Source organism: Anolis carolinensis, chromosome 2 (assembly GCF_035594765.1).
Source record: "Anolis carolinensis isolate JA03-04 chromosome 2, rAnoCar3.1.pri, whole genome shotgun sequence".
NCBI lineage: Eukaryota > Metazoa > Chordata > Lepidosauria > Squamata > Dactyloidae > Anolis > Anolis carolinensis.
In genome coordinates, this window is record NC_085842.1 from 317,677,520 (window position 1) to 317,696,875 (window position 19,356).

Genomic DNA, 19,356 nt, shown 5'->3' on the forward strand with positions numbered 1-19,356 from the left:
AAGCTGGTTTGGCAGGGCTGGGCATGTGTTCTGGTCTCCACCCTCCCTGCATCCTCATCCCTCCTCCCAAAATATCTGAAAATCCCCGCTTATTGGTATGGCACGGCTCTTTGCTTCCTGATTTTTCATCATTCAAGGAGCAAAGCAGCCTGGGAAATGGCAATCTTCTCCCCTTCTCCAAAGCTGCTTTGCAAGCAGTGCTTATTAGTGGGGATTTTCCAACATAGAAGGGATAGGGGTGCTAAATGGACTGTCATCCTACCTTCCCAGGCTGCTTGAGCCTGGAGAGCATGGAGTGCTGTGAGGAAACCATCCTGCATGGGGATCTGGGGAACAGTTGAGCCTTCTTCAGTCTGTACTTGATTTCACTTGTCCTGCAGTCTGAGAAGTAGTAGCTCCTTCCATTGATGTTGCTTCAAAGCTTGGCTAAGGGTGTTGTACTATGCTGGGCTCCAGCTTGGCTCCTGAGCCTTCCACCAGCAACTTCTCATCCATGCTTGCCAAACTATCCACGAGATATCTGGATGCATCAGAATAATGGGATTCCCATACTGCATTAGATGGCAGTATAGATGCAGCCCTAGTTAAACATATTTAAGTATTAAGTATATATATGTAATAAGTGTATTACATATATTTAATAAAGGACCCTTCTTACACTGCTGTATAATCTATATTATCAAAGTAGATACGAGGATTGAATGAAAAGTAATGTCTCCACCTTCGTTACTTGGGTTTGGATGGGAATATTTTAATAAACACAGAAATAATCTTTAGAAGGTGCTCTTTCACTATTCACTTTTCCACATAATCACCAGACAATTGGATACATTTCTGCCAACAATGAACAAGTTTTCTGAAGCCATCATGGAAGAAGTCAACACTCTGTTTCCGTGACCAGCGTCTCACAGTTCTCTCAACGTCTTCATCAGAAGCATAATGATGTCCCCACAGATCTTCTTTCATTATCGGGAACAGATGAATTCTCTGATGAATCTCCTTTGGGTGACACCTTCTGCTGTCAAGAATTCAGTGACTGCACGTTGCTTAAGTTGCATTGACTGACCGTCTGCACAGGGTTCCATATTTCACACTTTAACAACACAACCATTCATTGCTAAGGCTTCCCACCAAATGGAACTGTAGAGGAAAGTTTACTGAAAAGCAAGTACCTGCTGCATACCAGTACTGCCATGTGTTGAGCAGTTATGAAGGTGGAGGCATTATTTTTCATTCAACCCTCGTAGTTCACATTATTTGAACTGTAATATTTGAGTACACTGCCATATAATTCAGTTCAAAATAGATAATCTGGATTTTATATGGTAGTGTAGAAGGGGCCTAAGTATATTTAACTGAATAGTTGGCCTAGCATCTCAACTTTTTAAAAAAGCACATGGAGAGGATATGCATTTACCCGTGGTAGCATTGCCTGGAATATTTAAGTGCAGAATCCATGCCAGCGTGCACATTAGCTGGCCTATCCAGGAAGCGTGAGAAATATTTCCAAATCCAGGCTGCCATGCAGGAAACTCTCTCCCTCGCTCTGTTCTGCCCGAGCCAACTGTAAAGAAGCGATGGATTTTACATTTGTCATTAGCGTGCAACGTAGACAGTTGAACTCTATTATAATGTCTTCAGGAAGTATCTGATCCATTCCATTATCACTATGACAAAGAGAAAGAATTGCTTATGATTTCAGAAAGGTCAAACTCAACCAATGTTCTGTCTGTATAAGCGCCAGGTATGGGGATGATAATAGGAGGGGGGGGGGAAGTTTCACCGGTGAAGTTTACAGTTAGATATAAAAAAATTAACATTTAAAAAGAAGCTCTTATCTCCGAGACATTTGCTACCCTCCTATTTTTCTTCCACACGGTGGCTGGCAGTTCGTATATTTATACATATTTATTTAAAAGGGAGCAGGATGATATGTGTGTGTCTCTGTGGAGTGGGAAAGAGAAGAATAGAATGGAGCTTTTTTTAAAGAAAGGAGAATAATTGAAGCCATTCCATTTGATATAACTGCATTAATTATTGCTATATAATTAGGTTTGTGCCTGGAATCTCCCAATGAGGTTATGAATGTCATAATTTCTGATTGAGATGTGTGGAACATGCTCTTTAGAAGAAAGAATGATAGGGAGTTGGGTCAGTACTTCTCTAGAGTCCACATCCTCCAACTTTGGAAAGGAACTTTGGAAATACAACTCCTTATGTGGGACATATGGTGGAGGTTGAGCATTCGTTTTCCAAAATGCTTGTGTTTAGAATTATTCCGTATTTTGGATTTTTAGGGGAGGAGGATTATTTTGGAATACTAGCATATACATAATCTTAGAGATGGAACCCATATCTAAACATGAAGTTAATTTGTTTCATCTGCACCTTATACACACTAATTAAAGTAAGGGGCCGGGCTGTGGCGCAGGCTGTTGAGCAGCTGCTGCAATAAATCACTCTGACCATGAGGTCATGAGTTCGAGGCCAGCCTGTGGCGGGGTGAGCACCCGTCAATTAAAAATAAAATATAGCCCCTACTCGTTGCTGACCTAGCAACCCGAAAGATAGTTGCATCTATCAAGTAGGAAATAAGGTACCACTTATAAAAAGTGGGGAGGCAAGTCTAACTAATTCACAACTGGAATGAGGAAGTGAGGAAGTGCCATCAGAGTGGATGATGAAGCAGCTGCTCCCCCCTGTGGCCAGAATTGAACATCCCCTCAGGAGAAGGTTAAATTGCCTCTGCGTTGGTCTGTCTGTCTGTCTCTGTCTCGGTTCGATGTGTTTATGGGCATTGAATGTTTGCCCTATATGTACATAATGTGATCCGCCCTGAGTCCCCTTCGGGGTGAGAAGGACGGAATATAAATACTGTAAATAAATAAATAATAAATAAAGTAAGGGTAAAGGTTTCCCCTGACATTAAGTCTAGTTGTGTCCAACTCTGAGGGTTGGTGCTCATCTCCATTTCTAAGTTGAAGAGCCGGCATTGTCCATAGACACCTTCTAGGTCATGTGGCCAGAATGACTGCCTGGAGTGCCATTACCTTCCTGCAGAAGTGGTACCTATTGATCTACTCACATTCATTACACCACACGGGCTCTCACAAAGAGTTACACTTGCATAATGCGAGTGAGCAGACAGCACCAGTCCACATTGGCCAATAATGAACATGGGTATGCGGAGCAAAGTGGTGCAATGTGGAATGCTAAGGGGCTGAAGGTGATTACAAAGTTATCACACATCTGATTTATTATTATTATTATTATTATTATGAAAATTATAACACAGCAAACAAGATAGATATGCTGCATTTCGTATCACAAAATCACAAGTCGAACACTTCCCAAGTCTCTAGGACTGTGTGATGTATTTTCGAATGATGCGCGCAGATCCCAGCAGGGTGGCCTTTTGCAGTTGGCAGATGGTGATTTTGTCAATGTCTATTGTTTCCAAATGCCGGCTGAGATCTTTTGGCACGGCACCCAGTGTGCCCATCACCACCGGGACCACCTGCACTGGTTCTTGCCAGAGTCTTTGAAGTTCAATCTTGAAGTCCTGATAGTGGCTGAGTTTTTTCTGTTGTTTTTCGTCAATGTGACTGTCACCTGGGATGGCAACATCAATGATCCAAACCTTTTTCTTTTCCACAACTGTGATGTCTGGTGTGTTGTGTTCCAGAACTTTGTCAGTCTGGATTCGGAAGTCCCACAGTATCTTTGCCTGCTCATTTTCCAATACTTTTGCAGGTTTGTGATCCCACCAGTTCTTTACTGCTGGGAGGTGGTACTTGTGGCACAAGTTCCAATGAATCATTTGGGCCACATAGTTGTGCCTCTGTTTGTAGCCTGTCTGTGTGATTTTCTTACAGCAGCTGAGGATATGATCAATGGTTTCATCAGCTTCCTAGCACAGTCTGCATTTTGGGTCATCAGCTGATTATTATTATTATTATTATTATTATTATTATTATTATTATTATTATTATTATATTGCCTGGATAAATGCATGGATAAAACAAAGGACCAACAAAAACACATGTATAAAAAACACAACAAATTTTAAAAATCAATATTAATAAAATGTAAATTTAACATTCATAGATGAAAATATATTGGTATATTACTCACCTCACAACTCCGCCTCGAAAGCCATAGTCATATTCTGAGCTGCATGGTCATGGGATGCAGCTTTTTTGGATTAATGTCAGAGATATGTGGAGTCTTGGAAGAACTCCACATAAGGAACTCAGTGGAATTAAGCTGGAGGGCTTTTGCGGTAATGTGATTCAATGGGAAAGTCGTAAGAGATGGATTCCTCACATTTCAAGCCTAATTTAGAACATTATTGTGTGAGACAGGAAAAGTGTTGTGTGCGTCTTGCTGCCGATTTGCTTTCTCCCCATAATTATCCCATCCCAAAATATAGAAATCCACCAATAGCTCCTGATCTTGCCACATTTCTACTATTTATCTTTGAGGAATGGGTCATTTCTGTTTCTAAGCCATCAGTGACATCAGGGTCCAGGTTTCCCCTCTTCTTCCCTTCACTATCCCCAGGATGGCTGTTTTTCATTTATTTAGTACTCGTAAATATATCTGGCATTGCCCAGGTTTGCATTTTCTTTGTGGCTCCTTCTTTCCTTCATCCCTGACCTTTATATTCCCTCCCTTCCTTCCTTCCTTCCTTCCTTCCTTCCTTCCTTCCTTCCTTCCTTCCTTCCTTCCTTCCTTCCTTTCTTCCTTCCTTCCTTCTTTCTTTGTAGTAGAATAGACGATTTGTAGAACTATGTCCCTAGTTTTGTTCTGTGTAATTGAAAAGAGAAATCACAGTTCCGCCATCAGCATAGTGGTTAGTACTTCATTTTTCCTGTTAGTTGAAAGGTTTAAAAGGCTGAATGATTTCGTAAGAGCACTTCTTCCATTGAGTCTGATCAGGTCAACCCATACACCTAGGACTTACTCTCAGCTTTGACTAGATTGTGGGTGGGAGTACTCATTGCCTCCAGAAAACAGGAGTCCATAGCACATGTCTGTTGCCATGGAAGTGGGGTTACCATTGGAAGATATTTCTTTTCATTATATGAGTAAGCAACAGAAAGAAATGAATTGTGAAGGGAAAAGCAGGTGGTTTATCTATGTTTCTGGCTGCACGCAGTAATAAGCAGCTAATTGTTATTAATTCTTTTGGCAGTCTTTGCAATCCCATTAATCATACTGAAATTCCTTGGAAGTCAAAGTGGACGGTGATAGACACTTACCTGCTGAGAAAGACTGTAACATCTTGCTGTTTGGGAAAAAGAATCAAAATATGAATGGGTGACAACTCTTGGAAGTAAATTATCACAATTGAATAGCTACTTGCAAACTGTTGGATTCCCCAATAATGAAAGTGTAAATGGTTTAGGTAACAGGTTTAGGTAACAGCCTCAGAAGTTGTCTTATTCTGTTCTGTCCTGTATCCAAACGGCATTGAATGTTTGCCTTGTATATGTACTGTGTTCCACTCCGAGCCCCCTTGGTGGGGAGATAGGGTAGAATATGTTGTTGTTGTTGTTATTATTATTATTATTAAGCTTTATTTGTACCCCGCTAGCATCTCCCGAAGGACTCGATGCAGCTTACAAAGGCCAAGGCCTCAACACACAATATAACAATACAACAAAAGGCAAATTAAAACAATTAAAACAGTATAAACAACAAGCAGTAAACAATATGCTAAAACACAATAAAACTGGGCCGGGCCAGAGTAATAGGTACAAGATTAAAAGTGCTGATGTGACAGGTGAAATATAAGGCTTATAGGGCAAGTGCAGGGTGCAATATGCAATCTAAGTTCTAATAAAGTGCTTATGGGACTTGGTGTTGGAGATTTCCTATTAATCTGGGAAGGTACATTGGAACAGCCAGGTCTTCAAGTTCTTTCTGAAGACTGCCAATGTAGGGGCCTGTCTGAGATCCTTGGGGAGGGTGTTCCAGAGTCGGGGGGCCACTACAGAGAAGGCCCTGTCTCGTGTCCCCACCAACCGCGCTTGCGACGCAGGCGGGATCACGAGCAGGGCCTCTCCAAATGACCGAAGTGAACGCGTGGGTTCATAGACGGAGATGCGGTCACGGAGGTAGGATGGTCCCAAACCGTTCAGGGCTTTGTAGGTAAGCACCTGCACCTTAAATTGGGCTCGGAAAATAAATGGCAGCCCCATTGTTATTATTCCCCCATTGCCGCCAAAGGGCTGGATCTTCCTGGAGCAAAAAAGGATCTTCCAGTGCCAGGTCGAAAAATGGAATTTTGCTCTCCTGAATTCAGGCAGCTCCTGAAAAAAATGGAATGGGCACCGCTGAAAATCGGACACCAAAAATGGTACAGGATTTACCCAAATTCCACACTCCTAAGACTTAAGTGTTCCAGCTCTTTTAAACTTGCAAAGAGGAAGGGATCAACTTCACATGCCCCCCAGGTTAGCAGAGAAATGAGCAACACCTGAGAAGCTAGCATAATAGGTGCTCAAGAATGGCACCTAGTTTCAGGAAGCAAATGCAGTATTTGGAGCTGTGACTTTGGACTGTCAATGATCTTTGCTTTTGCAAACTTTGGACTATCTCTTTGACTCTGGTTTTTGGATTATTGGCTTAACCTTAGACTCGAGTGTTTGTTAAAATCGGCTTTGGATCTTGTAACGGACTGTCAGTTTCCCTGGTGTTATTCCCTGCAGTTTGTGTCTCCTCAGTTGAATTCTGTGGTTTGGACTTGGACTGTTTGTTAATCTACTGTTTAGAAATGTGCTCTTGGTTTCACGACAGTAAAACATCCTCAAAGTCTGCCACCTCCTGCCCCAGCCCCCAGATTTTCTGACTTGGGGAAGTTGCTGTCATCAGGACCTATAGATTCTTAGTATAATTTATAACTTCAGAGCATAATTTATAACAGTTGGATGGTTACATTTCAGTTGAACTTTAGTATTGGCTTCAAAAGCTGGCAGGAGCTTGGACTACACAACCCTTGGGATCTCTTCCAACTGTATTATGCCATGCTTTTACAAGTGCTTCTTATCCATGAGTTTGGATTTTTACAGAAACCAAGATTCTAGCTTAATGAAAGTTGAGTTTTATGAAAGTCCGGAAACTTAAATCCATGTCTCCCTAGATGTCCAAATTTAACAAACTACCTGGCATATGGCACAGTTTCCCAAGCACAGATAAGCTTGCAATAATGATCAGAACTCAGAAGGCCACATCTATGAGAAAAGCATCCCCACACAATAAAGTCATAAAATGATCCATGGACTTGTAGGGTGAAGGAGAAGCAGTGCAAGGGCTCTTATCCCCTGGAGAGAGAAACAGTCAGAGTGGCTCTTGTGTTTTCAAACAAAAGAACCAGGAAAGCAAACTACTGTTGTACAGTAACCAGCGACATGAAAGCACCAGCAGGGGAATGAATCATGTATAAAGTAGCAAATGCTGCGCCGGAATTCAGAGGAACCCTTAGCATAATTCTTTCATTTTCAATTTGGTGTTTTCATTTTCTTGATGCGGATATAGCCCCATAAAAAACAGAGAAATCAGCTCCGTGCAATTAAAATGGCATAATAGCTGAAAGGAATGCATTGATAATTATGTTAAAATCTATAACATTAGAAATCTCTGGCTCTTTCTGCGGTCTCCCCAGTTTGTTAGCTGTCAGCATTAGCAGTTCAGTGGCAATAACCCAAATCTAAGCCTTCCTTAGGGCTAATTTATTGTCTCTAAAGACTATGGAAAACGTACATGAGAGGCTTTGAAAAGTACAACAATCAACGTGTGTGTATGTGTGTGGGGGGAAATGGGACTTGTTTTTGCTTTAACAAAATACTCAATTGTATCATTTTTGTGCAATAAGAAGGACATTCTTTCAAAGAAAATGTATGCTTTGCTGAGGATATAGACATTGGAAACTAGAAACTGCTGTTAGGAGAAATCTGATGAACAATTTTAATTGACTAAAGGGAAGGGGAATAGCACAGGCCCATGGGCTGTGAAATGGTGGTACACTTAACCCATTCTGGGCTTTACTCTGAATGTTAAAATAACTATCCAGGGTTGTTGTTGTTAACTACTATTGGGCGCAGTATGGCATATGGTGAACCTATGAATGAGAGGCTTCTAAGTCACCCTGTCACCAACATTTCTCATCAGATCTTGCTGTCACAGGACTGTTGCTTCCTTGACTTTGTCTATCCACCTATAATGTAGTATTCCCCTTCCCCCATTGCCTTAGAATAATAGAATCATAGTGTTGGAAGAGACCTAGTGGGCCATCCAGTCAAACCCCCTGCCAAGAAGCAGGAAAATTGCATTCAAAGCAACCCTGACAGATGGCCATCCAGACTTTGTCCAAAAGCCTCCAAAGAAGGAGCCTCCACCACACTCCAGGGCAGAGAGAGTTCCACTGCTGAACAGCTCTCACAGTTAAGAAGTTCTTCTGAATGTTCAGCTGAAATCTTCTACTTTATCAAGCATGATTCTTCTACTTTATCAAGCATTTTTGTCTTTTGTGTTGAGTTGTGTCTTCTCTTGATATGCCTAAAGGGTTCAGTGATAGCCTTGGCCTAGTAATCTTGGCATCTGGGGAGAGTTTGGGCTCTACTCCCTGTAGGACCCATTTATTTCTCTCTCTTCTTTCAATCCAGATTTGTAGAACACTTATCTAGCACCACATTTCATATGTGGCCAGTTGCAACATTCAGACTTGTCTCTAACAGACAAGAGTTCTTTTTCCCACCCTGGACATTCCTCAGATATAGAAACCGCACTTGACTAGTTTCCAACAGACCTCACAACCTCTCAGGATGCCTGCCATGGATGTGGGTGAAAAGTCCAGAGAGAATGCTTCTGGAACATGGCCATACTGCCCGGAAAACTCACAGCAACCCATATTCAAACATCTTCACAGCCATAGTGAAGGATAGAAATTGAAAGAATATTCAAGTATCTTCAGAAAATAGTTTGAAAACATGGATTTTGAGCATTGAGAAACTCAATGCTTAATTTTTTTTTTGCAACTGACAAGAATTTTCACAATTCAGAACTAATTTTATGCAAAATTCTCACATATTTTGCTTTTATACAAAACAACATTTTCTATGAATATAGAAAAATAACATTTTATTTGATGTGCAGAAAATCGTTTTGCTGCACAGAAAATGTAATTGGAATTTATTGTTACTTGGAAGTCACAGTGGCTTCACCATATCCCGTGTCCCCAATAAAAGCAGATCAATTTTATTTCAATTCTGTTCAAACAGATTGGTTGCAGTATTATAGAAACCTGACAACTTCCCTTCATGTTGCGGTTATAGTTGGAGCCAAAATGTAATTGTATCTATGTGATTTTCTATAAACTACAAGGACAAGAACCCCAATGGTGCAGTGGGTAAAACTGCTACATTGCTGAACTTGCTGACCGAAAGGTTGGTGGTTCAAATCTGGGGAGCAGGATGAGCTCCCGCTGTTAATTCCAGCTTCTGCCAACCTAGCAGTTCGAAAACATGCAAATGTAGAGAAGATCTGGGAAATAATGAACATGGACAAATTAACATATTTATTACAGAACAATCAAGGCAGACCGAAGAAACAGACAAATTGGGAACCAGTTAAAAACTATTTAAGAAAAGAGCAAATTAAGGTGTTTATTTAAAAAACATTAGACGATAGTATATACAAAACAGTCGGAAATTTAGTATGCAATACAAAGAATTATATAAAATAGAGACACCAGATAGAACTAGGAAAAATCTCAATTAAACCTGATAGGAAGGTTGATATATAGGACACTGTGTAAGAATGGAAGTCAATTTTAAGCCAAGGTGATGGGTTGGTGTGGTGGGGGGAGTTCTTGTTTTTTTTTTTTTATTATTCCTGTTGTAGTGTCTTGTCTACTTAGTTCAATGTATTTGTTTGTCCAAAGTTGTTTGTGTTTTATTTTTATGTTGAAAGCACCAATAAAATTTATTTTAAAAAGAAAAAGAAAAAGAAAGAAAAGAAAGAAAACATGCAAATGTGAATAGATCAATAAATACCACTCAGACAGGAAGGTAACGGTGCTCCATGCACTCATGCCAGCCACAAGATCTAGGAGCTGTCTATGGACAACGCTGGCTCTTTGGCTTAGAAATGGAGATGAGCACCAACCTCCAGTATCAGACACGACTAGACTTAAAGTCAGGGAAAAACCTTTACCTAACCTATTTATTTATTTATTTATTTATTTATTTACTTACAGCATTTATATTCCACCCTTCTCACCCCGAAGGGGACTCAGGGCGGATCACATTACACATATAGGCAAACATTCAATGCCTTTTTAACATAGAACAAAGACAAGACAAACATAGGCTCCGAGCGGGCCTCGAACTCATGACCTCCTGGTCAGAGTGATTCATTGCAGCTGGTTGCAGCTGGCTTGCTATCCAGCCTGCGCCACAGCCCAGACCCTACAAGGAGAGGTTCCCTCTAGACTCAGATAGTTTTTTTTAAAAAAAAGACTTGTCCATCTAAAATAGAAAATACCTTTTTTCTTTTTTTCTTAAGGACACATGGAAGCTCATTTAAAAACATGTGCAATTTGTCATAGTATCCCAGTCTCTAATCGGTTTTGCCTTACTATGTGGTTTACACTAAAATGTGCAGATATTCCTTACGGGCTCTATCTTAAAATATTCCTTGACTTTCATTATCTTGATTTAGAGCGCTTAAAATGTGTTTTAATGAGTGTTCATGGTGTGTGCCAAACTTCCTTCAAACTGTATTACATGGTCAGTGTAGATGTGCCCATATACTATAGCTATTAATTGCATGGGTCTATTTTAATCGGGACCAACCAAAAGGATTACTACAATGCAGCTTCAAACTCTTAGGTAATGTCCACATTTCTCACTAAATTTTATCTTGCTGCATATATAGAGCCATGCAGTGCCTTCTTTTCTGATGAAATGCAGCAAACGCCATGTGATTTCACTGGAAACATCAACAAACAAATGTATTCTGAAAAATGTTGCAATCACTGGCATATCATTCTTTTTGGAGAAGTTTTCTTTCTTGAAATATTGTGTTTTTTTCTGCATGAAAATCTAACATGGCATATAGTTGGCACAACACTAGTTACCTCAGAAGAAAGGCTTAATTGGAGTTGTGGGGGATGAAATTGTCTTGAGTAAAAAGAAGATGATGAATGAAATGAGTTTGGAGTGGTAGGAAAATCACTGTCTTACTAATCAGAGTGGGACAGTTGGAATAAAGAGGAGGTGGTGTAGCTAACAAGCATTAGTCATAATTATTTGAAAATTCACTTTGGTTTCAATGATGTGAAATAGAGCATTTCTAATTTGCTTAAGAATGCACTTTTTAAAAAGAAAAAGTAATAATTCCATGAACCAAATGACTCATTTTGTCTCAAAGAGAAAAGAAGAAGAAAATGAAGGGGGAGCGATCAGGGCAGTTTCCACATCAGCAGTATGGATGTTTCAATTCGATAGAGACAGCAAAGAAAAAAGGAAGGGAAAGAAAAGCAGAGCTGAATATTCAAAAAGGAGTTCATTTCTATTGAATTCGCACCATTTGAATGGATACTAATTCTCTTTTCAGAGGTGAGCTTTCTCGAGAGCAGTTCCTTTGGGACTTTTCCTCCTTCCAACAAAAGGGTGAAAGACACAAAGGGAAAGGGGAGGCAAGGATGGAACAATAGCAGGCTCCCATTCTGATTGGTCAATGCCTAGGCATACAAATTTGTTTCTGGGCCAAAGCAAAGAGCAAGGCTGCCGTATTGATTTTAATTCTGGGGTAAGCCGCTCAGGCCCTAACGACGGCAATTTGGTCTACGAAGACATGTGAATCCCATCGATGAATGCTAAGGTGTTTTTTCTCTGCTCCATTCATAGGAGCAACGAAAACAACAATGTAACGACAAATACAAAACAACAACAAAATGAGCACAGATTTCTAAGAAGGACAGATTCTCTGTTCTTAAATATTGCACTACTCTTCAGTTTTTGAGGAGTGTAACATAGATCAGATCTGTAATGGGTGTATAATTCATTACTTATTCCAGTATCACAGATAAAGTGAGTGTTTCTACAAGTTGCTTCTGATCTATAGAAATCTAAAAGCAAAGCTGTCTTGACGTTTTCTTAGGAAGGTTTGTTCATACAGAGTTTGCCCAGAGCTGTGGGAATGTGATTTGCCCAAAGTCAATAAGGTGGACAATAAGTTAAACATGAGCATACAGTGTGATGCTGCAACAAAAAAAGCCAATGGGATTTTGGCCTGCATAAATAGATCCAGGGAAGTCATGCTGCTCTTATATTCTGCCTTGGTCAGACCACACCTGGAATCACACTGTGTCCAATTCTGGGAGCCGCAATTGAAGGAAGATGTTGGCAAGTTGGAAAGTGTCCAGAGGAAGGAGACGAAAATGATCAAGGGTCTGGAGAACAAACTGTATGAGGAGTGGCTTAAAGAGCTGGGCATGTTTAGCCTGCAGAAGAGAAGGCTGAGAGGAGACATGATGAAGGCCATGTATAAATATGTGAGACGAAGTCATAGGGAGGAAGGAGCAAGCTTTTTTCTGCTGCCCTGGAACAATGGCTTCAAATGGAAGTAAAGGAGATTCCAGCTGAACATCAGGAAGAACTTCCTCACTGTGAGAGCTGGAACTCTCTGCCCCGGAGTATAGTTGAGGCGCCTTCTTTGAAGGCTTTTAAGCAGAGGATGGATGGCCATCTGTCAGGGGTGCTTTGAATTTCATCTTCATGCTTCTTGGTAGGGATGGACTGGATGGCCCTTGAAGTCTCTTCCATCTCTATGATTCTATGATTCTAAGTCACACAGCGAGTTTGAGCGGAGATTTGAAGCCTGGTCTTCAGAGTCAAAGTACAATGCTCAAACTACTATAATAGCACACACACCTTAGTTATGTAAATATACATGTACATAGTTGTACAGAATTATGTGCTTGAAAGTTTTCACTCAACAACAGTGATACTGTTTCTGATAGGTTGTGCAAAGCATATTGTGGTGTAACCTGCTAAGAAGTGTTTGGTGCGAAAAAGTTCTAGATCTACATGTACATTTCCCAAGACTGGGCTCACATGCCTATTCAAAGGCATGACACCTTTATTTCTGGTGGTGTATGGCTCATTGTTAACACTTATTTATTTATTTATTTACAGTATTTATATTCCGCCCTTCTCACCCCGAAGGGGACTCATAGCGGATTACAATGAACACATATATGGCAAACATTCAATGCCAACAGACAAACAACATATATAGACAGACACAGAGGCATTTAACATTTTTTTCCAGCTTCACGATTCCGGCCACAGGAGGAGCTGTTGTTTCACTGTCCACTAGTGGCTGTACTTCCTCATTCCTTTCCTCGTGTTTTGCTGGCAGTTTTTATGATGTTGTAAATTAGTTAAATTAGCCTCCCGCATAAAGCGTACCTAAATTTCCCTACTTGACAGATGCAACTGTCTTTCGGGGCTGCATAGGTCAACAGCAAGCCGGGCTATTTTATGGTCGGGGGCTTAACCCGACCCGGGCTTCGAACTCATGACCTCTCGGTCAGTAGTGATTTATTGCAGCTGGTTACTAGCCAGCTGCGCAACAGCCCGGCCCACTTATAGAAATGCAGTATGCTGTAGTACTTTGAGATCTGGAAGATAAGGGTGTCCTTACCAAGTGAGTTTGTGATGGTGGTGGACTGAAAGAAAGCCTACAGTTTTTCAGATAGTTGTTGTTTATTGATTCTGTCGTTTCCGCCTCTTCATGACCTTGTCGGGCATTATTTCCTGGAGTATGGACTGGTTGGATCTTCTTGCGGTCCAAGGCACTCTCAGAATAATTTTTCAGATAGTCTTATGAAAAATGCAGTTCATTATAAATTGTAAGCAATTTGCTATTTAATGTCTCGTTGAAGGGTTTCATGCCCAGAATCACTGGTTTGCTGTGAGTTTTCTGGGCTGTATGGCCATTCCCTCCTGACATTTCACCCACATCTATGGCAGGCATCCTCAGAGGTTGTGAGGTCTGTTGGAAACTAGGCAAGTGGGGTTTATATATCTGTGAAATGTTCAAATTGGGAGAAAGAACTCTTGTCTGTTTGAGGCAAGTGTGAGCGTTGCAATTAATTACCTTAATTAGCATTGACAAGCCTTGCAGCTTCAGTGTCTGGCTGCTTCCTGCCTGGAAGAATCCATTGTTGGGAGGTGATAACTGTTCCTGTTTCTTTCCTGTTTGGAATTCCGCTGTGTTCTGAGTATTGTTCTATATTTACTGTCCTGGTTTTAGAGGGTTTTTTTCAATACTGGTAGCCAGATTTTGTTCATTTTCATGTTTTCCTCCTTTCTGTTGAAATTGTCCACAAGCCTGTGGATTTCTTTGGCTTCTCTGTGTAGAGTGGTTTAGAGTGGTTGTTAGAGTGGTTTAGAAAACAGAAATTGTTTCCACTCCGGTGAGAACAAATATCAAGGAAATAGGTGTGGGCTACTAGTCTAGATGGTTGTGCTTCAACTCCACTTCCAGAGGAGCTGAAGCTTATGGGAGGTTCAATTACCTACAATAGTCCCCACTATCCCATAAGTGACTGGTTGGCCACAACAGAGTGAGAACAGACTGTTGGAGTAGGTAGACCAACCTGATCTTTATGTTCTTATAACTGGACATTTTATGAAAATATTGTCTTAAAAGCAACACAAAGATCTTCTGCTCCTCCTAGGGCAAGCATGTACAATACATTCTATGATCTAGCACAACAAACCATTTCTCAAATGATGCACTGCAACAGGAGAAATCAACTGATAAAAGTTTAACCACAGCAAAGACTTTGAGAATAACACAACAAACTATGCTTGTCAAACCTATTGGATGAATCTCATAAAATTTTAAACTCTTATGAATAACCCATTTCTTATCCTTTCTACCTCAAAACTGGCACGAGGCAATCTCAGACTATGCTTTCTTATAGTGCCAAGTACTGGATGAACCCACTGAACCATATTCTGAATACAAGCTATAGCATCTCCACCCAAGCTCCATGATTTCTAGTTATGATTGAATGTGATTCATCTGACTCATGCTAATAGTAGCTGCATAATACACACAAACTGTACATTGCAGTGATTTAATAATGAAGAGCTTGTTTTTCTCTTTATACTTGCATGTTAGCTATGATAGAATTTGTCCTGGAAATGTTCAATTAAAGTACAGGGAGGAAATCCCATTTGCTTGATGTAGTTACACCAATCATAGAGGGTGAAAGTGAAAATGTTTGCAGCAACAAAAAAGACTACCTCAGAGACAGTGAGTTCAAAACAACAACTACCAATATTGGTGACATATGAAAGACTCTTCTGATTTGTTTCTCAAATTCCAACTTCTCAGGTTGCAGGGGTTGTCCATATAATTAAAGACCTGTAAGAGAGTCCCTATGGACAAGTAACTATTAGGATTGGGCAAAAAAGTCGAATCCATCGTATGTCATATCCAATTCGTTCGTTTTGTCACTTTTGAACCGTGTTTTGAAGCAGGTTATCCCGTAGTGTGTATCCCACAATATCGAACCGCGATAGCCAATTTTTCGAAAGGCGTCATATGTTTTTCGGTGGGGCTTGGTGCTCTTTAAACCAGTGGTTGGTTGCTCTTGCTATGGGGCTCTTTAAACCAGTTTGCAGAAGTGGAGCAAACGGCTTGCAAGGGAGGGAAACCCTGCTCGCTCATTTGCAAAGGGCATCCTGCAGTAGTGGTTGCTCTTGCTATGGGGCTCTTTAAACCTATATCCCAGGATCTGATCCTAGATTATCTGATTTAAACTGGATTATATGAGTCCTCACTGCCATATAATCTGGGATAAGGAGAAAAGTGACAGATCTGGACCAAGCATGGCACACAGAACCAGTATGGCCAGCTGTGAATCCTGGGGGAGTTTTGGGAGGGTTAACCCAAGACTTTTGGGAATTGTAGTTCACCCATACATTTTCTCATGGGAGCATTCATAAAAAAAAAAGACCGAGGTTTACTTAAGACATAGTGTAGCATTGGGAGAAACTCACTCCTGAGCACTTCCCCTCTTTGAAGCGGCTAAGCCCCATTATCTCCTTATCCCAGATTATCTGGCAGTGTAGACTCATATAATGCAGTTCATAGTAGATGATCTAGGATCAGATCCTGAGATATAGAGGCAGTATGGAAGGGGCTTCATGATCAATCTACGCTGCCCTATATCCCAGGATCTGATTTCAGATTATCTGATTTAAACAGGATTATATGAGTCCCCACTGCCATATAATCTGGGATAAAAAGAAAAGTGATTGATCTGGATCAAGCTTGGCACACAGACCCAATATGGCCCGCTGTGAATCCTGGGGGAGTTTTGGGAGGGTTGACCCAAGACTTTTGGGAATTGTAGTTCACCCACATTCTTAATACATTTTCTCATGGGAGCATTCATAAAAAAAAAACAAAAGACTGAGGTTTTAAGCCTCATAGGAAAAAACAGCAGGGCCCCTTTTGAGACAGCATGGTGTAGTGTAGTGGCTTGAGAGTTGGACTATGATTCTGGCTTCATTCCCCATTCAGCCATGGAAACCCACTGGGTGATCTTGGGCAAGTCACACATTCTCAGCCCCAGAAAACCCAATGAAACAGTTTCAAACCAGGAACAGATTTCCTTATTCAGAGGCTGATGGCCATCTGTCAGGAGTGATTTGATGATATACTATAATTTCTGTTCCTGGGTGATAAATGTCATCTCCTAAATGGTTCTGTCATAAAAATATGGCAAAATTTTATGACACTGCCTGAACTTTGTCTTTGCACAAGGGACATGGTGCTATAATAGCACATTATGGTTTCCTGGGAAATGGTCCACAAATTTAACAAAGTTTCAGCCACAAAAACAAAGTTTCTGTAGTAGAACAATGACTTTCAAAGTAAAGACAACCCAATAGAACAGGAAATGAGACTTTCAAACCAGGAACAGATTTGTGCAATTATTAAAAATGATTTATTATAAAAGCTATGGAAATTCACCAAAAATCAGAGGATAAGGGAAACATTCTGAATTTTGGTGAGCTCGCAGTGGCAAATGTGTTCTACCACTGTACCAAGATTGAAGAAAATAGCTCAAAAAATGAGGGTGGAAGAGTCCTGTAAAGTTACACCGGTGTTTTTTTGGGCCACTGTGTATGCACATCCACCATTAATGAATTAATTTAGAATATTTTGAATATTCTTTAAGTTTCAAAACATTTCGGGCCAAATTTCAGAAGTAGTTTCAGAAACGAAGCACCAGCGCCCCCTACTTTAGAAGTGAGTATTGAACCATTTTTTTTCATGGATCGCACATGCCTAGTAACTATTTTATGGCACAGGCAACTTTCTAAGCAACTCCTCCTATACTACATAGGAAAACATTTACAACTCATCTATATGTATGCTTGTATTGTTTTCCTATATAGGTTGAGCATCCCTTTTCTGGATTTCCAACATTTGAAATGCTCCAAAATATAAAACCATCCACAGAACTGAGACAGTGATACCTTTGTTTCCTGATGATGCAATGTATACAAATTTGCTTCATTCACTAAATTATTTTTCATTAAGAATTTTTTTAAATTGTGTATTTATTTATATAACACTTTTATTGCTCAGTGGTGCAATGAGTTGAACCCTTGTGCAGACTAAACTGCTGACCTGAAGACTTGAAAGTCGGCATTTCAATTCCACGAGACGAAGTGATCTCCCTTCTGTCAGCCCCAGTTTCCCATATAGGGACATGAGAGAAGCTTCCCACAGGATGGTAACAAATCCAGGTGTCCCCTGGGCAATGTCTCTGTAGACGGCTGATTCTGCCACACCAGAAGCGACTTGCAGTGTATTTTCAATTCGCTTCTGACACGATAAAAAAAAATCTCTTAATCAAGAGATAAAATTACCTTCAGGATTCACGTAGGAGGTGAATATAAAACATTATTGAATTTCATGTTTATACCGAGGTCCCATTTCCAAAATATCTCATTGAATATGTGCAAATATAGGTATTCTGAAATTTGGGAAAACAACAAAACAAGTCCAAACACATTGCTGGTCCAAGAATTTTGAGTAATGAATACTCAAACTGTATCCCTTGGACCCTATGTATTGATAAATACTGAACCAGCAAATAAATAAGTAAAACCTTACACACACTTTGTCTAATCTTGTTGAAAGCTGTGAATAATGGTAGATCCTTCTCAAAGAAATTTAGTGAAAGAAATTCTCTCCCATCTCTACGTAGGAACCAGTGCCTTTTCTAACTGCTATAATATAGCAGCTGAAATTATTCCAGCTTTAAACATCTTGCTCTAATTGCTTGGCCTCTTCTTCCGCATTTCACATGCATCCAGCCACACAAATGAAAACAAAGGAGCATTTTAAAAGAGGCCTGGAGCTAAAGCTTTTTATATTATGATTATTTTTCTCAATTTTTTTTAATATAAGTAATTTCTTCTTACTCCCCCTTCAGGCTATATCCACAGTTCCTGGACTGCTGCTAGAAATAATGGCTGCATTTTAAGATGGTGGAAAGGGAGAGAGAGAGAGAGAGAGAGAGAGAGAGAGAGAGAGAGAGAGAAAGAATTCCATAAAGGTTATTCATTGAGCAAAGAAAATCAGAACACCAATAGTCCCATTTCATTTAGTGAACTTTAATTATTCCAGTCTCTTTCAAAGATATCAGGTATTTAAAACTTGTTATTTTAGAATAAAGGGTTCACAGTGGACTTTTTTTTTTTTGAAAGGGAGGGGAAACATTTAACTTTGACATTTCATTTATAGGAATTTTAATTATCTGGATGGTTTCCTTTAAATGCTAAATGTAAGCGGTGAAATTTCATACTTACGGAAGAAGAAACTACTTTCCAAAGTAGCTCCTAATTTTCATGTGTTATGAATTTTAATACCTTTGGAGGAGAGGCTCAGAAAGTCTTCAGAGAGAGACTACAATTGACCTTAAGCTATTCTACGGTTGTAAGAGAATTTACCTTCTCTGTTAGTTACTTGTGGGCAAGGAGTCAATTCTGTTTGGTTGCTCCTTTCTCCCTCCCTTTCCTCTCTGGCTGAAGGAAAAAAAGACCTCAGCGGCATCTGAGCAAGGCAATTCCTCTTCCAGTTCACTGACTTTAAAAAACTAAAAAGCAGGGAAAGAAAACCTCCAAATAAATAAGATGAAAATGAACTCTAATATCTGAAAGTCCATGAGGTCAGGCATTTTGCACTTTCCACTGTAACTCTGGTTTGCTGGTTTTGGGTTAATGAATCCCCATGCACTTTCTTTGGTAG